The sequence below is a fragment of the Rhinopithecus bieti genome, unplaced genomic scaffold (genome assembly GCF_001698545.2).
Source record: "Rhinopithecus bieti isolate Rb0 unplaced genomic scaffold, ASM169854v2 scaffold_23816, whole genome shotgun sequence".
Classification (NCBI taxonomy): domain Eukaryota; kingdom Metazoa; phylum Chordata; class Mammalia; order Primates; family Cercopithecidae; genus Rhinopithecus; species Rhinopithecus bieti.
In genome coordinates, this window is record NW_016811019.1 from 1,468,530 (window position 1) to 1,495,052 (window position 26,523).

The window sequence follows — 26,523 nt, forward strand, 5'->3', positions numbered from 1 at the left end:
GCTCACTGCAAGCTCCGCCTCCCGGGTTCACGCCATTCTCCTGCCTCAGCCTCCGGAGTAGCTGGGACTACAGGTGCCCACCACCACGCCCGGCTAGTTTTTTGTATTCTTTACTAGAGACGGGGTTTCACCGTGTTAGCCAGGATGGTCTCGATCTCCTGACCTCATGATCTGCCCGTCTCGGCCTCCCAAAGTGCTGGGATTACAGGCTTGAGCCACCGCGCCCGGCCTCCCTCTATCATTTTTTATTGCTTCTATTTGATTCTTCTTTAGGAAGGCTAGAATGAACCACATGGTACTGAATTAGCATTTGAAACATAAGCATTGAACAAACATTTACCTTAATGTTGATACAGATTCAGAAATAACTACAGATATGTAAGTATACATAGCGTAGTATCCATACATTTATTTACTAGCTCTGTCTGCTGAGAGGGCCTAGGAGCAGTGACAACCCCGTAGCACGAGCACACCCAGCATCAGATCTTGGTTTCTCATACCATTCTCCAATAGAAAGAACTAAGGCTCCTTGGAAAATGGCTGATTCTAGGACTGGGGCAGGGAATTTGCAAGATGAGCCTGGAACGTTGTAGAGTGCCAGAAAATAAGAAAATATGCAAAATGCAAAAGGACAGGGGATTGGCAAAGGGATACAGGAACCAACTAAAAGAGCACCCAATGACTGAAGCTAGAACAATTTGAACAATAAAATAAACAATATCATATTATTGGATTATGACCCAAAGCATAAAATAAATATCCCTAAGTCCACACTGATTAAAATAAATGGTTAAATAAATAACTGTCCTCACTTATTTATTTATCTTGTGCAGAAGAATTCCAAATAATTTGTGCAGACACTTCCCTCCTCAAGGAAGTGGAACTTAACCTCCCACCTCCTACCACCCCCTTGAGTATGGGCTGCACTTGGTGACTGAGAGGGAATGGTTATTTGTATAGATTCTGTTTGAGATCAGTCAAGGACCAAGGTATTTACATAGGATATAGCATTAAAGAATGTTGGTGATCTCAGAGGGAACAGTTTGTGGGGAGAGGTAGATACTTGTGCTCTTTATGTATATAGCTCTAAATTTAACCAGCCTTATAGAATATTTATTTTGTGTTTTTATTAGATTTATTTATTTTTTTGAGTTGGAGTCTAGCTCTCTTGCCCAGGCTAGAGTGCAGTGGCATGTTCTCGGCTCACTGCACCCTCTGCCTCCCAGTTTCAAGCAATCCTTCTGCCTCAGCCTCCTGAGTGGGTGGGATTACAAGTGTGAGCCACCACACCCAGCTAATTCTTGTATTTTAGTAGAGATGGGGTTTCACCATGTTGGCCAGGCTGGTCTTGAACTCCTGACCTCAAGTGATCTGCTTGCTTTGGCCTCCCCAAGTGTTGGGATTACAGGCATGAGCCATCACACCCGGCCTGTTTTTATTAGATTTAATCACAAACTGACAGCTGTTTAGTGTCTACCAAAAGTTCACTGAAGCTATGATTGTACCACTGTATTCTGGCCTGGGCGACAGAGCAAGATCCCATCTCTTAAAAAAAAAAATCTTACTGCAAAAAAAATCCACATCAGATATGAGACAGACAGTCTAATGAGTATCTTAATTATGCGTTCATGTAGTTTCTTGTATTAAGTCTTTAGAGAACAAAAGTATCAAGACCACATCATCTTAGTCTCTCTGACATGAAAAGGGCTGTGCTGAGTTCTGATTTAATGATATGTTATTTGTCTGTATAGAATCAGTCTGTAAGAAACATCATTTAAATGATGTGCATTTTCTAAAAATTTCTAAAATAATATTTGAAACTATAGTCCTAGGTTCATTGTTCTTTGTATAAGTGCATCTAGTTAAGATATACAATTTACATGTTTTCTTTTCTTCTTACTGAAAATGAAAACTTATAACCTGGAAAACATGGACCCAAATTTGACACTTGATGTTTGTAATTTGCTGATATCATGAGCTTGATAGTGTCTGTTTCAATTGTTTACAGCAGTGATTTATAATTTTTACAATTCTTTAGATTAGGAGTTTGCGCAGGGTTCAGATAGGGGATTCTTCTGCTCTGTTTGCCATCGGTTGGGATCACATACTCAGCTGGTAACTGGTGTGGGCTGGACAGTCTCAGGCTTTCTTCATATGTCTGACACTTTTGTATGCCTCCATATGGCGTCTCCACAGCATTGTGGTGTCAGGGTAGTTGGATTTCTTACATGGCTTCTGGCTTCCAAGAAGAGGGAGTAAGGGGAAGCTGCCAGTCTTCCAGGTTCCTGCAGTTTCAGAATGTCACTTTGACTGCATTCTTTCTGCTGGTCAGAGCAAGTCACAAGGCCAGCTAGGATTCAAGGGACTAGGAAATAAAGCCTCATCTCTTAATAGATGGAATGACATGTGCACATTGGTAAGGAAATAATCAATGGCAGCCATGTTTGGAAGATAGTATGTGGCCATACCATCTATTACAGTATCTAATCTTTTAATTTATTTATATGATTTTATTATGATTAATCCTCTTTATCTTGTATTTTAACTTGTAACAACATAAGTCCTCTTAGAAATTAGGTTATAAATCTCAAATTAAAATTATTACCTTAATTTTTTTTTTTTTTTTTTTTTTTGAGAAGGAGTCTTGCTCTGTCGTCCAGGCTGGAGTGCAGTGGCGCGATCTCGGCTCACTGCAAGCTCCGCCTACCAGGTTCCCACCATCCTCCTGGCTCAGCCTCCCAGGTAGCTGGGACTACAGGTGCCCACCACCACACCCGGCTAATTTTTTGCATTTTTTTAGTAGAGGCGGGGTTTCACCGTGTTAGCCAGGATGGTCTTGATCTCCTGACCTTGTGATCCACCCGTCTCGGCCTCCCAAAGTGCTGGGATTACAGGCTTGAGCCACCACGCCCAGCCTACCTTAATTTAATAGAAAAGATTTTGGGATAATGGGAGGCCTGAATAAACCTCTTTTTTGTTGTCATTCACTATACATTTGTCTTGTTATTCACTATAAATTTAATAAGTATTTTGGATTATTTAGTTGAAAATCTTCCAAAACATCTTTGCTTAGTAATTACAGCTATATTATGAGAATTTACTCTTTCATCTTAGTTTTCCCTGAACTGGGTGGCTTACTGACATGTGTCTGTGTTTTTTTAAGCCCTAATAAACTGTGTAGAGCACAGTTTAGCAGAGGCTATCATAAATGCAGCTACTCTTTGACTCAGTAATTCTGCTTCGTGAGTACAGAGATACAGCATTGTCTGTATGGCAAAATATTGCAAATGACATAATCAGTGAGAGGCTGATTACATTGTGATGTATTCATATATCATGAGATTAAAAAAGAAGGATGAGGGTATTCTATAAGGAATGCTATGAAATGAGTGCTAAGATACACTATGTTAGAAAAAAAGATATGAAACTCTATAGTATTGTATTACTCTGTTTTCATACTGCTGATAAAGACATACCTAAGACTGGGCAATTTACAAAAGAAAGAGATTTAATGGACTTACAATTCCACATGGCTGGGGAGGCCTCACAATCATGATGGAAGGGGAGGAGGAGCAAGTCACGTCTTACATGGATGGCAGTAGGCAAAGAAAGAGGGCATGTGCAGGGAAATTCCCCCTTATGAAACCATCAGGTCTTGTAAGATTTATTCACTGCCACGAGAACAGTATGGGAAAAGACCTGCCCCCATGATTCAGTTACCTCCCACCAGGTCTTTCCCACAACATGTGGGAATTCAAGATGAGATTTGGGTGGGTACACAGTCAAACCATGTCATTCTGTCCCTGGCCCCTCCCAAATCTTACATCCTCACATTTCAAAACCAAACATGCCTTCCCAATAGTCCAAGTGTTAGCTCATTTCAACATTAACTCAAAAGTCCACAGAGCAGAGTCTCATCCAAGATAAGGCAAGTCCCTTCCACCTATGAGCCTGTAAAATCAAAAAGCAAGTTAGATACTTGGGGGTACAGGCATTGGGTAAATACAGCCATTCCAAGTGGGAGAAGTTGTCTAAAACAAAGGGGCTGCAGGTCCCAAGCAAGTCCAAAATCCAGCAGGACAGTCAAATCTTAAAGCTCCAAAATGATCTCCTTTGACTCCATGTCTCACATCCAGGACAAGCTGTTGCAAGGGGTGGGTTCCCAAGGTCTTGGGCAGCTCTGCCCCTATGGCTTTGCAGAGTACAGCTTTCCTCATGGCTACTTTCACAGGCTGGTGTTGAGCGTCTGTGACTTTCCAGGCGCATGAGGCAAGCTGTTGGTGGATCTACCATTTTGCAGTCTGGAGGACGGTGGCCCTCTTCTCACAGCATCACTAGGTGGTGCCCCAGTAGGGATTTGAGCCCCCACATTTCCCTTCTGCACTGCGCTAGCAGAGGTTCTCAATGAGAGCCCCGCCCCTGCAACAAACTTCTGTCTGAGCATCCAGGTGTTTCCATACATCTTCTGAAATCTAGGTGGAGGTTTCCAAACCCCAGTTCTTGATTTCTGTGCACTCACAGGCTCAACACCACATGGAAGCTGCTAAAATTTGGAGCTTGCACCCTCTGAAACAACAGCCTGAGTTGTACTTGTCCTCTTTTAGTCACAGCTGGAGTGGCTGGCACACAGGGCACTAAGTCCTTAGACTGCATATAGCAAAGGGACCCTGGGCCTGGCCCACAAAACCATTTTTTCCTCCTAAACCTCTGGGCTTGTGATGGGAGGGGCTGCCACAAAGGTCTCTGATATGCTGTGGAGACATTTTCCCATGTCTTGGTGATTAACGTTCAGCTGTTCATTACTTATGCAAATTTCTGCAGCCAGTTTGAATTCTTCTCAGAAAATAAGATTTTCTTTTCTATCACATTGTCAGGCTGCAATTTTCCACATTTTATGCTCTATTTCCCTTTTTTTTTTTTTTTTTTTTTAAAAAAAGACGGAGTCTGTCTGCCACCCAGGCTGGAGTGCAGTGGCGCGATCTCAGCTTACTGCAAGCTCCACCTCCTGGGTTCAGGCCATTCTCCTGCCTCGGCCTCCTGAGTAGCTGGGACTACAGGCACCCGCCACTGTGCCCAGCTAATTTTGTTTTTGTATTTTTAGTAGAGACAGGGGTTTCACTGTATTAACCAGGATGGTCTCAATCTCCTGACCTTGTGATCCGCCTGCCTTGGCCTCCCAAAATGCTGGGATTACAGGCATGAGCCACCGCACCCGGTCTCTATTTCCCTTTTAAAACTGAATGCCTTTAACAAGACCCAAGTCACCTCTTGAATGCTTTGTTGCTTAGAAATTTTTTCTGCCAGATACCCTAAATCATCCCTCTGAAGTTCAAATTTCCACAAACCTCCAGGACAGGGGCAAAATGCCGCCAATCTTTTTGCTGAAACATAACAAGTTTTAGCAAACAACTTCCTCATCTCCATTTGAGACCACCTCAGCCTGGATTTCATTGTCTGTATCATTATCAGCATTTTGGCCAAAGCCATACAACAAGTCTCTACAAAGTTTGAAACTTTCCCACATTTTCCTCTCTTCTTCTGAGCACTTCAAACCGTTCCAGCCTCTGCCTGTTACCCAGTTCCAAAGTTGCTTCCATATTTTTGGGTATCTTTTCAGCAGCACCCCACACTTGCAGTACCAACTTACTGTATTAGTGTATTTTCATGCTGCTGATAAAGATATACCCAAGATAGGGCAATTCACAAAAGAAAGAGGTTTAATGGATTTACATTTCCACGTGGCTGGGGAGGTCTCACAATCATTGCGGAAGGGGAGGAGGAGCAAGTCACATCTTACATGGATGGCAGTAGGCTGAGAGAGAACTAGTGCAGGGAAACTCCGCCTTATGAAACTATCAGATCTCGTGAGATTTATTCACTACCATGAGAACAGCATGGGAAAAGACTTGCCCCCATGATTCAGTTACCTCCCTTCAGGTCCTTCTGACAACACATGGGAATTCAAGATGAGATTTGGATGGGGATACAGCCAAACCATATCAAATATGCCACTTTTGTTTTTGTATGCTTTTATATGCATAGAAATCTATGAATACATAGTAAACAAGGGAAGGGAGCTGGATGATTGGAGGGAAGTTCACCGTCACTTGTTTTGTACAGTTTCCTTTTTGTACCAAGTATTTGTATTACCTAACTTTAAAAATTCTCTGATAGGCTGGGCACAGTGGTTCATGCCTGAAATCCCAGCACTTTGGGAGGCCGAGGCGGGCGGATCACTTTACGTCAGGAGTTTGAGACCAGCCTGGCCAACATGGTGAAACCCCATCTCTACTAAAAATACAAAAATTAGCTGGGCATGTAATCCCAGCCACTTGGGAGGCTGAGACAGGAGAATTGCTTGAACCTGGAAGGCGGAGTTTGCAGTGAGCTGCGATTGTGCCACTGCACTCCAGCCTGGGTGACGGAGGAAGACTTTGTCTCAAAAAAAAAAAAAAAAAAAAAAGCTCTGATAGTTTTCATTTGTGATTGTCTTTTTGTGTAAGGCAGAACACTGGATGCTCTATCCAGGCAGGCAGGATGGGTTCTGTTTCAGACAGCATAAAGACCAGTAGGAAAGATTAAACATATGTACCATGTCTCTAGACTGCTTGTTAAGAGTTGTCATTTTTGCATTGTCCAAATATACTGCCCATTATTTTTACTGAATTGTTTATTTTTTTATTATTGTGTTGAAGAGTTCTTTATGTCCTGAAGACAAGTCCTTCATCAGATATTTGTTTTGCAAATATTTTCTCCAAATTTGTGGCTTGTCTTTACATTTTTATAACACTATCTTTTGAACAGCAAGTTTAAAATTTTAATAAAGTGTTATTTATTTATTTTCTTTTATCGTTTGTGTTTTAAGCATCATATATAAAACTCTGCGTCAGTGAGAGGTTGGCAAACTAACCACCTCATTCAGCCCACTACTTGTTTTTGTAAGTAAAGTATTATTTGAATATAGCTGTGAACATTTGTTTATGTATTGTCTATGGCTGCTTTCATGCTACAATGGCAGAGTTGCGTAGTTTCAATAGAGACTGTTTGACCCTCTGCAGGATAAGTTTACCAACCCCTGGTCTAACCTATAATCCCAAAGATGTTTTTCTATGTTTTCCTAAGTTGTATAGTTTTGAATTTTTTATATTTAGGTCTATTAATTTTTGTATAAGACATGAGGTGTGGGTTGAGGGTTTTCGTTTGTTTGTTTTAGCATATGGACTGCCAATTGTTCCAGCACCATTTGTTGCAAGTCAATTCTCTTTCCATTGAGTTACTCTGGTACTTTTGTTTGAAATCAATTGACCATAATATATAGATTTATTTCTGGACTGTCCCTTTCTGTTCCATTGATCTTTGTGTTTATCCTTATGGCAGAATCGCGATATCTTAATTGCTGTAGCTCTATAGAAAGTCTTGAAATCAGTGAATCTAAGTCTTCCAACTTTGTTCTTCTTTTTGAAAAGTGTTTTGACTATTCTAGTTTCTTTGCATTTTCATAAAATTTTAGAATCAGCTCGTCAGTTTTATAAAAGCCTGCTGGGCTTTTAATTGGATTTTACATTAATTTGGGGGAAAATTGACATCTTAACAATATTGATTGATCTGATATGTGAAAATAATGTATCTGCAATTATTGAGGTCTTTGATTTCTCACTGTGCTTTATATATTTTATATATATAATATGTGTATATATATATAATGTGTATATATATATTTTTTGAGATGGAGTCTCGCTCTGTTGTCCAGGCTGGAGAGCAGTGGCATGATCTTGGCTCCCTGCAACCTCTGCCTCCTGGGTTCAAGTGATTCTCCTGCCTCAGCCTCCTGAGGAGCTGGTACTACAGGTGCATGCCACCACACCGAGCTAATTTTTTGTATTTTTAGTGGAGAAGGGGTTTCACTGTGTTAGCCAGGATGGTCTTGATCTCCTGACCTCGTGATTTGCCCACCTTGGGCTCCCAAAGTGCTGGGATTAAAGGTGTGAGCCACTGTGCCCAGCCTGTACTTTGTATTTTTGAGCACACAAATCTTGCATTTATTTTGTTATATTCTATTTATTTTTAATGCTTATACAATTGCTACTATTTTGTGAATTTATTTCTAATTATTCATTACTACCACTAGAAGTACAATTTAATTTTGTGTGTTGACCTTGTCTTCTGCAATTTTACTCAATTCATTTAGTAGTTTTAGTAGTAGAAATTTATTAGGTAAATTCAGTAGATTAATCCTTTGGGATTTTCTATAGACAATCTTGTCATTTGTGGAAAAAACCAGTTTGGTTTCCCCTTTTAAAATCTGTCTTCTGGCTTTTATTCCTTCTTCTTGCATCACTGTACTGACAGTGTAGTACAATATAGTACATTGTTGAATAGGAGTGGTGAGAGCAGACGTTCTTGTCTCGTTCATCATCTTAGGAGACAACGTTTAATCTTTTGTGATTATGTATAATGTTAGCTATAGATTTGTTATAGATACATAGGTTGAGGATGTTCTCTTCTATTTCTGGTTTTCTGAGAGTTTTGAATCATGAATGATTGTGGAAGTTTTTCAAATGCCTTTTTTTTTTTTTTTTTTGAGGCGGGGTCTCACTCTTTCGCCTAGGCTGGAGTGCAATGGGTGATCCTGGCTTACTGCAGCCTCTGCCTCCCAAGTTCAAGTGATTCTCCTGCCTCAGCCTCCCGAGTAGCTGGGATTGCAGGTGTGCGCCACCACGCCCTGCTAATTTTTGTATTTTTAGTAGAGACGGGATTTCATCTTGTTGGCCACGCTGGTCCCAAACTCCTGACCTCAAGTGATCTGCCCACTCGGCTTCCCAAAGTGCAGGGATTACAGGCGTGAGCCACTGTGTCCAGCCCAAATGCCTTTTTTTTTCATTAATTAAGATGATCATTTATTTTTCAGTCTGTTGATGTGTTGGATTACATTAGTAGATTTTCTTTCATATGTTGAACCAACATTGCATTCTTGGGATAAATGGTATTTGGCTATGATACATATTTCTTTCTATATATTGGCTAGATTCATTTGGTTAAGATATTTTCCATCTATGATGGTCTGTAGTTTTCTTATAGTTTGTTTTGGTCTGATTTTTCTATCAGGGTCAATACTATATTCTCATAAAATGAATTGAGAAATGTTTTCTTCTTGTTTCTGGAAGAGTTTTTGTAATATTGATATGATTTCTTCATTAAATGTTTAGTAGAATTCACCAAGGGAGCTTTTGTCATGGAACTGTTTTCATGGGAAGGTTTTAAATTATGAGTCAAGGAATTGGTACATTTTATCTAAGTTGTGGAGTTTATTGCCATAAAATTGTTCAGTATATTCCCTAATTACCCCTTTAATAGCTATAAAATCTCTAGTGATGTCTCCTTTTCATTACCAATGTAGGTAATTTGTGGTTTCTGTCTTTTTTTTTGATCACTCTGATCAGAAATTTATTTAGTTTCATTGAACTTTCAAAAAATTAGATTTATGTTTCATAGATATTATCTATGTTTTGTTTTCCATTTTTTTTCTTCAAATTGCTTTGTATTTAATTTACTCCTCTTCTTTTTCTACCTCCTTAAGATGGAGGCTTAAATTATTGATTCAAGACCTTACTTGTTTTCTAATGTAAGTATTTCATGCTGTAAGTGTCTATAAACTACTTTAGTAGTATCCCTGTTTTTTTGTTTTGTTTTGATTTTCTTTTTTTTTTTTTTTTTTTTTTTTTGAGACGGAGTCTCGCTCTGTCACCCTGGCTGGAGTGCTGTGGCCGGATCTCAGCTCACTGCAAGCTCTGCCTCCCGGGTTCACGCCATTCTCCTGCCTCAGCCTCCCGGGTAGCTGGGACTACAGGCGCCGCCACGTCGCCCGGCTAGTTTTTTGTAGTTTTTAGTAGAGACGGGGTTTCACCGTGTTAGCCAGGATGGTCTTGATCTCCTGACCTCGTGATCCGCCCGTCTCGGCCTCCCAAAGTGCTGGGATTACAGGGCTGAGCCACCGCGCCCGGCCTGATTTTCATTTTTTAAGGAGCAGAGGTTTAATAGGCAAGAGAAAGAGAAAGGAAAACAGCTCTGTCTCTAATGAGAGAGAGGGGACTTCGGAGAGGAAAAGAGGACAGGAGATATGGCAGTCGTGAACAGGAAAGAAGGAAATTAAGATAGAAAAATTGGAGATCCTGTTGCTGACACCCCTTTGGGCAGTGGGAGGCTGAGGTCAGTCCAGAAACCTTTGGATAGTACCAGGGGGTAGTCCCAGCCAGAAATCCTCAGTTGCTCTAGAACCTCTTCCCAGCCTCACATGATGGCTAAATCCTCTGTGAAAGGAAGCTGGTTCAAACATGGCTAACATGGCCAGCAACCTGTGGGTGCTGGGGGATTCTTGATGTTCTGTCTAGTAAGTCACACATCCGAGTCTTTAAGAATGGCAACCACGCTAACCGTGTTTTTAGCTGGCTGATGGATGCCTATTATTGATTTGATTTGGTTCTAAAATGGAGGCTGAGAGCCCCAAAATGAAAGGACAGGGTTGGAGTCCGCTTTTCTACTTACCATTTCGATGAATGTTGTACCTTGTTATCCCAGACGAGGTTCCCAATATGAAGTGGCTGTGTTGTCTGGGGTAAATACCCGGAGTTCGTCAGCTCGCACCAGGAAAATTTAGGACACAGACACACACGAGGAGTTTAGGAGCGGAGGTTTAATAGGCAAGAGAAAGAGAAAGAAAAAGGAAAATAGCTCTCTCCATAGTGAGAGAGAGGGGACTTCTGAGAGGAAGAGGCCCTCCGCACAAACGTTGATGTTTTCTCTTTTAATTTTCACTCAATTAAAACTATTTTCTGATTTTCCTCACTTTTTTATTTTACCCATGGAGTATTTTAGAAACATGTTGTTTAATTTCCAACTCTTTGGTATTCTTAATCTATCCTTCAGTTATTAATTCTAATTTAATTCCATTTTGGCCAGAAAAAATACATTATTTGATTTGAAGTATTTTAAATATCTTAAAGTTTGTTTTATGGACCAGAATACGGTCCATGTTGGTGAATATTCCCTGTGCTCCTGAAAAGAACATAGTTTTTGCTCTTGTGTAGAGTGTTCTGTAAATGTCCAGTTTGATCAAGTTAGTTGGTAATGTTTTCAGGTCTTCTGTATCTTAGTTATTTTCTGTCTTCTTGTTCTGTTCATTAATAACAGGAGTATTAATATCTATAACTGTAATTGTGGATTTGCCTATTTCTCCTTACAGTCCTATCAATTTTTGTTTCATTTAATTTGAAGTTGTATTGTTAGATAGTAACACATTTAGGATTGCTATGTCTTCCTAATCAATTGATTCTTTGTAGTTATATAGTGTTCCACTTTATTACTGGAAATATTTCTTGTTCTGAAGTCTGTTTTGTCAGATATTATTAAATCAGTTCTGTCTTTTCTTTCTATTCTATCCTTTTTACTTAACTTTTCTCTTCATATTTAAAGTGGGTATCTTGTAGATAGGATGTAGTTGGATCTTGTTTTTAAAATTTGACCTCATAATTTATTCTTTTAATTAGGATACTTAGATTATTTCTATTGAATTATTGATGTTTGGGTTTAAACATACCATCTTGCTAGTTTTCTGTATTTTGGGCCTTGTTTGTTTATTTTTTCCTCTTCATTTTATTTTCAGTTCCAGGATACATGTGCCAGATGTACAGGTTTGTTACATAGGTAAACATGTTCCATGGTGGTTTGCTGCACCTATCAACCCATCACCTAGGTGTTAAGCCCAAGATGCATTAGCTATTTATTCTGATACTCTCCCTTCCCCCACTCCTGTGACAGGCCCCAGTGTGTGTTATTCCCCTCCCTGTGTCCATGTGTTCTCATTGTGCAGTTCCCAATTACAAGTAAGAACATGTGGTGTTTGGTTTTCTGTTGCTGTGTTCGTTGCTGAGGATAATGGCTTCCAGCTCCATCCATGTACCTGCAAAAGACATGATCTCATTCTGTTTAATGGCTGCATAGTATTCCATGGTGTATATGTACCACATTTTCTTTAGTTTATCATTGATGGGCATTTGGGATGATTCTATGTCTTTGCTACTGTAAACAGTGCTACAGTGAACATATGCTTGCATGTGCCTTTATGGTAGACTGATTTATATTCCTTTGGGTATATCCCCAGTAATGGCATTGCTGGGTCAAATTTAAAAGAAGAAAGCAACCCCATTACAAAGTGGGCAAAGGACACGAACAGACNGTTCTCATTGAGCAGTTCCCAATTACAAGTAAGAACATGTGGTGTTTGGTTTTCTGTTGCTGTGTTCGTTGCTGAGGATAATGGCTTCCAGCTCCATCCATGTACCTGCAAAAGACATGATCTCATTCTGTTTAATGGCTGCATAGTATTCCATGGTGTATATGTACCACATTTTCTTTAGTTTATCATTGATGGGCATTTGGGATGATTCTATGTCTTTGCTACTGTAAACAGTGCTACAGTGAACATATGCTTGCATGTGCCTTTATGGTAGACTGATTTATATTCCTTTGGGTATATCCCCAGTAATGGCATTGCTGGGTCAAATTTAAAAGAAGAAAGCAACCCCATTACAAAGTGGGCAAAGGACACGAACAGACACTTCTCGAAAGAAGACATTTATGTGGCCAACAAACATATGGGAAAAAGCTCAACATCACTGGTCATTAGAGAAATTTAGAGAAATGCAAATCAAAATCACAGTGAGATACCATCTCATGCCAGTTAGAATGGCTATTACTAAAAAGTCAAGAAACAACAGATGGTTGTGAGACTGTGGATTAATAGGACACTTTTATGCTGTTGGTGGAAATATGCATTACTTCAATCATTGTGGAAGACAGTGTGGCAATTCCTCAAAGAGCTAGAACCAGAATTTTTTTCTACTTTTCTTGCCTTGTATTGAATTAATCCTTTTCTGTGATTCCACTTTATCTCTACTTTTAGCTACTTATTTACCTAGTGCTTGCTGTAGGTCATGGTTCCTAAACCTTGATACTATTGATATTTTGGGCCAAATAATTCATTGTTGTTGTTGGGTGGGGGAGTGGCTATCCTGTATGTATTGTAGGATTTTTAGCAGCATCCTCAGCGTCTACCTACTAGATGAGAGTAGCAACCACTCCCCATTGCCTATTGTGACAACCAAAAATGCCTTCAGACTTTGCTAAATGTTTTCATGGTGGTAGCAACGGTGGGTTGGGGGTGGCAGTTGTCCTTGGTTGAGAACTGCTACTCTAGAGTTTGAAAGATATATAACTTATCACATTCTTCCTTTAAATAATATTATGCCCCTTTATATGTCATATAATCACTTGACAGCACTGTACTTCAATTTTGTACCTCCCCTTTTTATGTCATGTTGTTACACGTTTTACTTCTATGTGTTACTAACCCTACAATACAGTCTTATTAATTTTTGCTTTAGTTGGTAAATAACTTACAGTGAACAAAGTAAGAAAAAGTAGTCTTTTATATTTATCTTCTAATGCTCTTTGTCTTTACCACCCTCTCTCTCTCCCTCTCACCTCCCCCTCTCCCCTCCCCTCCTCCTCCTCCTCCTCTTCTCTTCTTCCTCTTTCTCCCCTCCCTTCCACCTTTTTTGATAGATCCAAATTTTTACCTGGTACTATACTTCTGCCTGAAGAACTGCCTTTAACATATTTTGTGTCTTCAGGGAGTGAATTATCTCAGGTATTATTAGTTCAAAAAAAAAACTTTATTTTCAAAAAATATTTTTGCTGGTTATTGAATTCTGTACATAGAACTGAATTCTATGTTCAGTTTTTTTTCTTTCAATCCTTGAAAGGTATATACTCCATTCTCTTTTGGCTTGCATACTTTCCTGATAAGAAGTGTTCTGTAATTTTAATCTTGGTTCTTTGTATGTAATGTTTTTTTCTCTATCTTTGTGATTTTTATCTTTGTTTTCAGCAGTTTGACTATGATATATCCATGTATGTTTGTTTGGTGTGTCTGCTTTTGGTATTTATTATGAAGGGTTCTTTGGGATATTTTGGATCTCTGGTTTGTTACCTTGGGTTCATTTGGGAAAATTCTTGACCATGATCTCTTCCCATACTTTTTGTGTCCATTATTTTTTTTTTTCTCCTGGGAGTTGTAGACATTCCGATATAATTCAGCTCTTGAATACTCCAAACTGTATTTTCCCGCTACTCTTTTTAACTTTGGTTTCATTCTGGATTGTTTTTATTGACCTGTCTGCAAGTTCACTTGTTCTTTCTTCATCCCTGTCCAGACTACTGTTGAGCCAGTCAAAGTGTTACTGAACTAAACTAAGTTTGTTTGCCTGTGTGCAGCGGAAAACTGTATTAGTCCATTTTCATGCTGCTGATAAAGACATACCCGAGACTGGGAAGAAAAAGAGGTTTAATTGGACTTAGAGTTCCACTTAATTGGACTTAGAGTTCCACATGGCTGGAGAGGCCTCAGAATCATGGCGGGAGGCGAAAGGCACTTCTTAAATGGTGGTGGCAAGAGAAAATAAGGAAGACGCAAAAGTGGAAACCCCTGATAAAACCCATCAGATCTCGTGAGACTTATTCACTATCACAAGAATAGCACGGGAAAGACTGGCCCTCATGATTCAATTACTTCCCCCTGGGTCCCTCCTACAACATGGGGGAATTCTGGAAGATACAATTCAAGTTGAGATTTGGGTGGGGACACAGTCAAACCATATCAAAAGCCAAACACTGAAGCAGCAGGTTTTTGTAGAGGGAAAAGTTTATTGCAAGGCCGCCAAACTAGGAGACAGGAGAGTGGCTCAAATCTGTCTCCTGAGCTGGGGCATGTTTTATAGTCAGATAGTAATGAGGCATGATCTAATTGGATCTTCCAGTGAGGTGGTACCTAGAGGTGTAATCTGATTGGATCCTGTCTTGGGGTAATGCCAGAGCTTGATCTGATTGGATCCTGAATCCTGCCATAGGCTGTCTGCTTCTTAATTCAGTCCCTGTTCCTTAGTCTGATCACTTAGGTTCAGCTTGTGGTTGCATGCTTGGTTTATCTGGGCATGCTCAGGTTGTGTGACATTCAACCTGGGGGTCCATGGCAACTGAAAAACAACTCACAACTTTGTTACATAAAAGTTGAATCAGGCCGGGCGCGGTGGCTCAAGCCTGTAATCCCAGCACTTTGGGAGGCCGAGACGGGCGGATCACGAGGTCAGGAGATCGAGACCATCCTGGCTAACAGGGTGAAACCCCGTCTCTACTAAAAAATACAAAAAAACTAGCCGGGCGAGGTGGCAGCGCCTGTAGTCCCAGCTACTCGGGAGGCTGAGGCAGGAGAATGGCGTAAACCCGGGAGGCGGAGCTTGCAGTGAGCTGAGATCCGGCCACTGCACTCCAGCCTGGGCGACAGAGCGAGACTCCGTCTAAAAAAAAAAAAAAAAAAAAAAAAATGTTGAATCAAACTGGGGTAGTGCAGTCAGAAAAGGATTTTCACCTCTGGTATCTTTTATTTTGTTTTAGCTTTCATATCTTTTTAAAGTTGCCATCTCTCTGCTGAAAGGACTAGAGAGACTAAGGTGATCCTCTTTTGCTGCTGCCTCTTGTCAGGTAGTTTGTATTGGAGACTGAATCAGTGTAATCAAGAGTTGAGCTGATTTTGGGTTTTGTCACCGTCATTACCCTCTCAGTGCACCACAAGCTTCATATTTCTCTAGCAGTTGGCTGCTGGTCCCTTGTGTTTAGAGAATGGCATGTCACTTTACAAGATTTTTCTCCGAGTTCCTGTATCATCCTCATCTTCCAACAGTCTTTGCACATCTGTGCAACAGAAGTACCAATATTTCTCCTTACGCTGTTACCCCTCTCCCAGTGATAGCCTATTGTTTGTTATTCAGTGCCATGCTTGTGGTACAGAGCAGGCTTCTCTTTTGTTCTGGTTCAGACTCAGTTGTATTCAGGTCATTTGTCCTGGGCATCAGTTGGGCTTTCTCAGCCTCAGCATTCCTGCCCTCTCTTTCTTGTGACTTGCCCTTTCTTCTGTGTATTTGTGGTAGGTCATGGACAGGAATATCCTTCTTTTCCCACAGTGGTGGCAAAAGTCTCTTTGGTATTGGTGCAGGATTTTCCTGCTCTGTACTCCACCGTGGTGGCAGAGGTTCTTTTCCCTCTACCGCTCTCCTAGCAACATTCTATCTTTCCCTGTCACATAACTGAGAGTGTTTGTCTATCTCTTCCCCAGAGGCAGAGGCATTTTGCTTCTGTTCTGCCCTGAAACAATGGATTTTTGCCAGGACCTTTGGTTAGAGGATTTTCTGTTCTAGTGGCTTGAGGCTTTTTTTCTGTGTTAGAGAACAGTTGGGGAATCAGGCTTCAGCCTTGTCCTAGGCACCTCCTGCATACTTCCCCTAATGATGAGGGCTCTCTCTGGTTTCCTGTCCTACTATTATACTAATCTTTCTTGTGAGCACCTGGTCAAGGCACGTGGAATATCTTGCAACTGAGTGAGAACTTTCCTTATGTCTGGGGTCCCCAGCTATTCTAAACTGACATAGAAGGTTACACTTGGTCTTTAAGAATTTGTTAAAATTTTAGCTAATTTTTTCTTTTACTGTTGTATAGTGGCCACTTCTTTTTCTGTGACCTGCTGAAGGTCAGACAGTTTGTGTGTAGTCTTTGCTTGGAGGAGTTATCCCTCCAAGAAGAGGAATAAAATGTACTTGGAATTTTATTAAATTTGCTTGATTGCCTTGTGACCTCCACTCTTTGTTAGACCAAGAGAAGTTTTGATTTTATAGATAGGATTTTTTTTCTCATTAGGATGGAAATGACATTCTTTTGTGGCTTTCTGCTTTCTAAGCAGAAATAGAACTACTTAGAGTTCTTGACAATTTAAAAATTCTGTTTATGCTGATCCTCCTTTAATGTTTTCCCTTTTCCCTCATCTGCGTCTCGATCACTTCATCTTTTAGGATTGAACCCAAGCTATTTCCTCCATGAAGCCTTTCCTGATTCCAATAAGTAGAATGGAGCATTCTTAACTGTGTCTCTTGTAGAACGTGTTTTATTTTTTTGCAGGCCCATTGAAACCCTCAGTGAGATTGGGCAGTTTCCCTTAAGATTTTGCAAGTTTATGAGCATAATGGTTGTTGAGTTTTTATATAGGATCATAGAGTAAACTTGAGATAAAAGATAAAATGACGTACAAGGAAGCTCGTATTTATTAATCGAATACAAATTTGTGAAATCACACCACAGAGGTTTCTGTGCTGTTTGTGTAGTTATTGCTTTTGAACTAAATTATTGTCAGAAATAAGACTTAAATTCCTAAAATCTAATCTTTGAAAAATAGGGGATTCGTTATACAAACTAGTATATATTGATGCAATGGAATATTGTAGAGCTGTAAAAGCAATAAAGAAACATTTCCTAACTTGGATATCCAGGACATACTGCTGAATAAAAAGTAAGATGCAAAACTGAACATTTTTGTAAGAAGGCAGGAGGAGTAAGACTGTATTTGTAGGTAAATGTCTTTGCGTAAAGCATTGCTGGAGGAATATACAAGAAACTAGTAAAAGTGGTAACCTACAGTAAGCAAGAGCAAAGTGACCTGCATATGGATGGTGTGGGAATGAGACTTCTTAGATATAGGTTTCCTTTTATATAATTTTGATTTTTAAATCATGAATGTAGCATGTATTCAAAAAATGAAAACCAATAGACATAACTATGTAGATATTGAAAGATAGGAAGATCTGAAAAATTCTTCAGAGCTGATAAAAATGTTAGTCTATGAAACAAAAACTGGATGTGAGATGCTTTTATTTTACATAAGCCAGCTTTCACCAATGAGAGAGTGAATACAAAGTGTGGAAAATTGTGAAGGACAAGGTTTTATGAATCTGGCTCCAGATAGAGAAATATGTAAAAAGGTAGCTTTCTAGCACAATTAGGAACGTTTTGGTTTTAGATGCAGTAGTAGTGTGGATGATCACTCAAAGTAGAAAGGAGCACTTTGTATAGGTAAAAACTATAACAGAAGTACACAGTACGTGGAATGGGCAAGGCAGCCATTTCTTACTCCTGAAATCACCAAGAATACCCTTGGAATCTGATAAGATGTGTTTATTGTCGGAAAAAATAGATGAAAATACTAAGAATATTCTTATCACAAATTAAAACATATAAAGAAACAATAATTACTTAAATAGATTGTAGCTCAGAGACCAACCTTATGGGCAAACAAATGAAATATAAAAGAAGAAACTTTGTAAACCAAAGGATGATGAGAATTCCTTAATGTTGCTGGGAAAAACTGGTTGGTAATTCGAAATGCAGGTCAGTTTAGAGCCAAATCTCATTCTATACATTATATGAAATGAAGTATTGAGAAGATTAGTCCATAGAAAAATGAAAATCAGAGTATTATCTACTATTATTAAAGGGGGAGAAATTTCAAAGCAGAGAAATAATAAAAGATATGAAAAATGCAATGATGGGCAAATCCATCCACCTGAAAATAAAAACTTCTGTATTAAGGGCCAGTGATAAGACAGAACATGTTAAAAGTAAGCAAGATAAATAGTACAAGTTGAGCAACCCAAATTTGAAAATCTGAAATCTGAAGTGCTTCACATTACAAAACTTTTTGGATGCTGACATGTGCACAAAGGAGCATTTTGAATTTCAGATTTTTGGATTTCAGATTCTCAACTAGTAGGGGTAGAGTGGCAGAAGTTTGGGAAAAGGCAGTGTGAATTATGGGGAAGGACCTAATTAATGGTGCATTAAGGGTTGCTGCACAGCATTCGGTGTCTAGTTGAATTTTGAGACCATAATTTTATAGCAGGATCAAGTCACATGGTTGTGTGATTGTTCTCTAGCAGGCAATTGGATTAGGAGTTTGAGGGTGGTGAAGCTGAAGCAAGAAATAGCATACTATGTGGATTTATAGTTGGGGGGATAACCAAGATTCTGAAACTGGAGATAACAAGCAACTAGAATGGAGAAAGAGTAGGTAGAGTGCATCCAAGTGAATGAGTCTAGACTCAGGTTAGAAAAAATAGAGTGAGATATTGAATGATAAATTGAAGAAGAGGGTCATACAGCCAGATGGGACATCACAGGGAAGGAAGGAAATTGCTTGTGAGGATCTGGAAGTGTCACTCTGGAGAATTTTGTCTCTACCATGTTATCCTTCACTCTAAAGCATTATTTTCGAGAGCCAGATTTAGCCCAGTGGTTGAAAGATTTGGTCAGTGATGGTTAGTGATGAGAGTTGGCCAGTGAGTGGTCAGAGTTGGTCATCATTCTCAGTGATGAGAATGTATAGATGATTTGTTTTACTTACGTAAGAGGGATTTCCAGAGGTCCTTGTGGAAAAAGTTGGAAGTAAGGGTAGCAGTGGGAGACCAAATGGAGTAGATGTGAAAGCATAACTGGGGGCGTGCAAATAGAACAGAGGGTAGTTGGCTAGAATGGTTTGTGTTTTGAATAAAGTCCAAGAGTGATAGGGGTAGGAGTCACAGGTAGAATTTACTGGCCCTACATTTCTGACCTGTGGTGTAATGACCATCTCTGGAGCCTGATCCACTGTCTGTCTTTGTGATTATAAAGGGAATGTTAGTAAAAAGCTTAATCCTGGGTGGTAAAACCTAAATTACTTTGGCCTTAAATAGCAAAAGCCAGTAAAACTTTTTTTTTTTTTTTTTTTTTTGAAAAGGATCTCACTTTTCCCCAGGGTGGGGTGCAGGGGGGGGGTCCTAGCTCACTGCAGCCTCAACCTCTTGGACTCCAGCCATCCTCCTACCTCAGCCTCCCAGGTAGCTGGGACTATAGGTGCATGCCACTAAGCCCAGCTAATTTTGTATTTTTTGTAGAAACAGAGTTTTGTCATGTTGCCCAGGCTGGTGTTGAACTCCTGAGCTCAAGCAGTCTGCCCACCTTGGCCTCCCAAAGTGCTGGGATTATAAGCATGATGTACTGTACCATTAATTTAGTAAAATCTAATTTGTAATATCCCACTTTCAGTGGCCTAGGATGGAATAATAGCCATGATATCAGGTGCTTCTTTATTACAGAGTTCTTCTGCTAGGAACCTTGTTTCCTTTTACTGTTCCACTTTACCTGAAACTGGATACTCAGGTTTTGAGACAGGATCTCACTCTTTCACCCAGGTTGGAGTGCAGTGGCGTGATCCTAGCTCACTGCAGCCTCAACCTCTTGGACTCCAGCCATCCTCCTACCTCAGCCTCCCAGGTAGCTGGGACTATAGGTGCATGCCACTAAGCCCAGCTAATTTTGTATTTTTTGTAGAAACAGAGTTTTGTCATGTTGCCCAGGCTGGTGTTGAACTCCTGAGCTCAAGCAGTCTGCCCACCTTGGCCTCCCAAAGTGCTGGGATTATAAGCATGATGTACTGTACCATTAATTTAGTAAAATCTAATTTGTAATATCCCACTTTCAGTGGCCTAGGATGGAATAATAGCCATGATATCAGGTGCTTCTTTATTACAGAGTTCTTCTGCTAGGAACCTTGTTTCCTTTTACTGTTCCACTTTACCTGAAACTGGATACTCAGGCTACTGCTGCTGGAGTGACTTCAGCAACTCCCCTAGAATACCAAGGCAAGCGCCAATTGATTGCATACCTCCTTTGGGGATCTGAGCTTTTAAAAAAGCCAGCAACTACCTTTTATCAACTTGATATGTTTATCTATTATATCTTTAATCTTTAAATTAATTTTTAAAAACTTGGTGGTGACAAGAATGAGAATTGACATTTCTTGAATAACTAAAGCATCTATGTAAGAATCTTTGTATGCTTACAAACAGTGGTGTGTCACAGTACCTAAAATTTGTAATGTTTTCAATGGCCCAATTGTGTCTTCTGTCTCCTGCTTTAGATATATCCATACTAATGGAAACGTAACTGGAACTGACTCTGATGATAAAATCAAGGACCATCAAGCAAGATCATGCAGTAGGCAACTTTGCTTCCACATGAAGTTACCAACATTTAGAATTTCTACTTATTCTAAGGTATTTGAGACGCAATTTTACTTTAGTTTTGACTCCTTAGTAGTCATTTTGTAGTGTTGATTTCTAGATAATAGGTTTGGTGAGTTTAAAAGTACTTAATATGTTAGAATGTTTAGCTCTTAGAGAAGAGTTCACTTCCCTCCTTTCCCACTATACTCCCAAAGAAATCAACTGAGAAGAGATCCAAATTTTTTTTTTTCAAAAGCCTACAGTACTCAGTATTCCCATGTGGTCTCACAACCAAGTACTAACCAGGCCTGACTGTGCTTAGCTTTTGAGATCAGATGTGTTCAGAGTGGTATGGCTATAGACAAGATTTTAAAGGGATCTATTTATTAAAATTAGGAAAGCATATCAATTATAAGAAATATATTAAGTGTAGATTAAGTCTCAGTAACTATATTAGAGGAACTGGAATAAATAAATATCAATTTCATAATTATTTACATTATGACCCCTGAGAGAAACAACTGAACGCAGCACTCTGAGTCTACCTGCATGATGACAGAGACCTTATTGATCTTCCTTTAGATGGTTTGAAACCTTTCTCGCCTTTCTTCCTAAATTTATTGTTAGGGATTTTCTATTCACCAGTATGTGTCACTGTTACTCTCTATAAGCTGTCCCTGTAGGACCTTTGGGAGCTAATGAATTACTTGGGCTGGAAAACCAAGATATTTAATTAAAGAATCAGGTGACACTTCCAAAATATGAGGACGATCCCCACCTGAAAGACCACATAAGACAAATAAAACAAAAAGGAAATATAATGTCAACAGAAAGCAAAATCAAAAATGATTCTATGTTTTCACATAAATTACAGATAGGTAGAGTGACTTAGGTGTTTATTTAAAAACAAAATATTTTTTATTTTAACTATAGTTTTCCAAATAGGCAGAAAGTATGGAAACTATTTTAGGGGACAGGTCAAAGTTTGTTGAATTCTCTGAATATGTTACAGAGTTTTGTGAATTAATATTTTGCTAGAATATAGAGAAGGTAAAACCTGAGAAAAATGTAAATATGTATCACTTGCTGCTAGGATTCTTAACTTTGTTCTGTTCTAGAAGAAGACTTTGTAAAGCATAAATTCCAAAATAATAAGAATTCATGATATTGGAAATCCTTAATGTCATGGGCTCCTTGGGATGTCATTTCACTGAGTTTTGCTCGGGCCCACTGGGCCCACTCAGCCTGGCAGGCTGTGTGCAGCTCACACTATTGGCCTGGATCCCATGCCTGCCAAGGGTGAGCAGAGCAGTGAGGGGTGTGTGAGCAAGTGAGTGTGGGGTCTGGCCACTTTGCACAGCCGGGCACACTGGCTGTGGTAGGGCAGGCAGCTCCAGGCACCAGCATGGGCACTGGCTCCCTGCCAGCTGTGTCTGGACCAGGTGTATCACAAGTAGCTTCCCTGGCTGGCACCAGGGAATGCAGTGGTCCCCGGAAGCTTGGAGATGCCAGGATCTTCAGAGCCCTAAAGAGGATGTCAAAGCCTTGGCTCGAGGAAATCCTAGGTCTGGGCTCTCTGAAGGGCTGCAGAGCTCTTCTCTCTTCTTGTCACCCTCAATGTGGCAAGCAAGGAGCGTATTTCAGTCCTGTTTGTATTACACCTCTTTCAACCCTGCTATTCAATGTGTCCCAAGTTCTTGTCCCACACCCAGGAAGAATAAGGTACATGGATAAATGGAGGGTGAGCAAAGTGAACAGGAACTTTATTGAGCGATAGAAAAGCTCAGAGGAGACTTGCAATGGGTAGCTCCTTTCTGCAGCCAGGGTGTCCCAATGAGTGCTCAGCTTTCAGCAGAGAGAAGACCATGGAGTTGGAGTGGGTAGCGCCTCTCTGCAGCTGGTCATCCCATCCTCTCCTCAACTTTCAGCAGAGAGGAGACCCTGGAGTGGGTGGCCCCTCTCTGCCACTGGTCATCCTATCCTCTCCTCGAATTTGGCTGAATCCAGGGTTTTTATGGGCTTCAGAGGGGTTGAAGTACATGCCAATTGGTTCATGAGTGGTCCCAGAAAAAGCACCGTAAGTTTCCATTCCAGTCCACGGGACTGGCAGCCTGGCCCCCAGGCTTCAAGCATTCCCTGGTTTGAAGGTGAGGCTTTCAGGGACCTGCCCCTTTCTGCCCAGAAGCCTATCTGCCTCCTACCACTCTTCGTGGTGCCCAGGCTGTTCCTGCTTTGGAGCACCTGCAGGCCAGCATCGAGCCTCTCCTTAGCCTCCCTCCCGTGCGCGTCGGCACCCACCCAGCTGGGTTGCAACAGTGCCTGGCCTTGGCCTCAACTTTGAGATTGAAGCAGGTGCTGGGAGCAGGAAGAGGCCAGGCAGTGGGAGTAGGCACTTCTGAGCCTGCAAGGGCATGGGGGGGCCTTCCTGGGTCCCCAAGAGTGCAGAGAAGTCTGGGTCCACAGTGGTGGCTGGGCAATTGCAGCTGCACCCAGAAGGGCAGGCCTTCTGCCTGCTCCCAGCCCCTGCCGGCTCAGTGGAGCACACAGCTCTTCCTACACTTACCCCACTGCAGCCGCTCTAGATGGGCCCCTGCTGCCATCAGTAAGACTGCCTCAGCTACCATAAATGGATTACCTCCTGGAAGGGGTTAGTGTAATTGATCAATTTTTGCTAAAGAAAAATTAAATCAAGTAGCAGATGAAAAAGAGGTTACTTTGATGATAAGTTTTGAAACGTCCCTGGCAACTAGTAAATGTATTGTACTTTTCTTTGTTTTCTTGATGTCATTTGAACTCAAATAGTAATGATGATTAAATATATAGTCTGTCTTAGTACCAGAGCCATTTTACTTGTTTTTAGGTATATCTTTTCTTCTTACTTTCACTTAGTAAGTAAATTCTGCTATTTCATTAGCAGAATGCCCAAGCTTTGTAAAGAATGATTCTAGATATGGGGAAGAATATAAATCATTCCGTAACTTCGTTATAAATGAAATTGAAGATGTCTTTTATTCAGAATGCTTAATCTTGGGCTAGGAAGACTAGATACACCCATCTGAAACCACTTATGTGCAGTCATAGAATGCGCACATCAAGTCACAATCTAGAATCCCTTTCTAAGTAATATACTTAAGTTCTATATTTAGACCTTAACAAAAGTAAAGATTAGGGAATAGGAAGTTTTCATCAATTGAATTTGGTAATTGGTTGTGTGAAAGTGCCATATAGCCTAAATTAGGTTGCTTAAATTTTTAAATTAGGAATTTCTTATTTATCAGTTTCTTTTTTTGAGACAGAATCTCATTTTGTTGCCCAGGCTAGAGTGTGTGGTGGCATGATCTTGGCTTACTGCAACCTCTGCCTCCTGGGTTCAAGCAATTCTCCTCCTCCCCAGTAGCTGGGATTACAGGTGTGCGTGACCACACCTGGCTAATTTTTTTTTTTTTTTTGAGACGGAGTCTCGCTCTGTCACCCAGGCTGGAGTGCAGTGGCGCGATCTCGGCTCACTGCAAGCTCCGCCTCCCAGGTTCACGCCATTCTCCTGCCTCAGCCTCCCGAGTAGCTGGGACTACAGACGCCCGCCACCGCGCCCAGCTAATTTTTTGTATTTTTAGTAGAAACGGGGTTTCACCGTGGTCTCGATCTCCTGACCTTGTGATCCGCCCGCCTCGGCCTCCCAGAGTGCTGGGATTACAGGCATGAGCCACTGCACCTGGCCATTTATCAGTGTCTTATATCTCCTCACTGTTTTTCAGATGTTCACAGAGTGATATCCCCTATTCATATTTTTCATTTTCCATTTTGAAAATGAAGTGAAAAATCTCACAAATTTGTGCTTGGAAGAGTTATACATTTGAACTTCAGATTTAAAGAATATGGCATTTTGTTGTTTTGGGGGATAAGAGCAAAATCAATACGTGAGACGGTAAGTTAAGGCCCTAGAACATTTGCAAAGTTATATGTCCTGGATTACAGTTTACATTAAGTTAATAAAATGTTTTGTCTGAACTCAGTAAAACATTTGAAAGCAAATTTTGGCAAGTTATATTAAGGGAATGGATATTCCCTGCTATAGTTTTTTTCTGTGCTATGATGGAAAGAGCAGAAGCTTTACTTTCATGCTACCTTGGGAGAACTGAATTAATATTTCTTAGTTTCCTTTTCTGTAAGAATTAATTTTAGAGGTGATGAAAAATGAAATGTGTGTGAAATAATGAAAAATAATGCTTCTTAATGTGAAATTAATCAATGTTGTTGCTAAGACAGGGAGGTGCACATTACTGTATCATTCAGAGGTATCCTTTTTGCAGCAAAAAACAGGTCTACTCACTATTGAGAAGCTTGTAAAACCAGTTTCAAAGTTAATAGCAAGTATTATGCTTGCAGAGAAAGTAAAATGAGTTTTTGGCACAAATCCTTTATCAAAGACATACCATCTGGAAAAGCAATTACTGTCATGTGCACATGCCAGTATTTTGTTTTTCAGGTGGATGAAAGCACTGATGTACAGAGGATATACTAGTGCTTGATACAGGTGTGTTACTGTTTTTTTTTTTTTTATCACTGAAGAATCATTATAGCAGAAGAGTTTTATGTTTTGTTTTTGTTTGGTTGTTTTTTTACGCCCTTATAGCCTAGAAAAGCTGCATTGTGTCCTGATCAAAGCACCAACAACTATAGCTGCAGGAAATGGTCTCCTTGCTTTTTAAGTTAAAGAAGTTGCAGCAGGATATCAATTCATATCCCACTTTTTTCAGAGAGAATTGGCATTTAGTAATGTGACTTTTTGTCATGATTTAGTGTTGAATAAAATAGTAAAACTTGTTAATGTAAGCAGTTTTGGCCACTAAAGCCACCTCTTTTCAGAGTTTTATGACAAAATAGCAGCAATAGTATTTTGCTTTTTCACAGTGGTATGCTAGCTGTATAGGAGGAAAGGGCTTACATGTTTGTTAATTAGTTTTTTAGTAAAATGAGATAAATACTTGGTACTGATATTATCATTTCTATGATTTCAAGGGACCTAACTTACCTAGTAGCTGTGGTATTTCAAATAGTCTCAACTTACAACTTTATATTCATGATATCATGAATTTCAATGTTAAGGATGAAATATGAGGATTTTGTAAAAGTCTGAATTACGGTGCAAAATAATTCAATCTCTGAGAGTTTGACTGTATCCTCAAACTTGATGGTTTTACTAATTTATTATTATTTTTTAATGAATTTGAGCCAGGCACGGTGGCTCATGCCTGTAAACCCAGCATTTTGGGAGGCCTAGGCAGGTGGATCACAAGGTCAGGAATTCAAGACCAGCCTGGCCAATATGGTGAAACCCCGTTTTACTAAAATACAAAATTAACCGGGTGCAGTGGCAGGTGCCTGTAATCCCAGCTACTCGGGAGGCTGAGGCAGGAGAATTGCTTGAACCCAGCAGGTGGAGGTTGCAGTGTGCTAAGATTGTGCCAATACACTCCAGCCTGGGCAACAGAGTGAGACTCTGTCTTAAAAAAAAAAAAAAAAAAAAAAAAGGGAAAAAAAAAAATTT

The 26,523-nt window shown here is 40.1% G+C and overlaps 1 protein-coding gene across 1 annotated transcript in view; it reads left to right on the forward strand.

The window, feature by feature from the left end:
* Window positions 1-26,523, forward strand: part of NCOA1 (nuclear receptor coactivator 1) — a 282,149-nt gene that overhangs the window by 47,211 nt on the left and 208,415 nt on the right. Inside the window, 1 exon segment of the mRNA XM_017893326.1 lies at window positions 20,891-21,026. The gene's annotated coding sequence lies outside the window, so the exon portion shown is untranslated.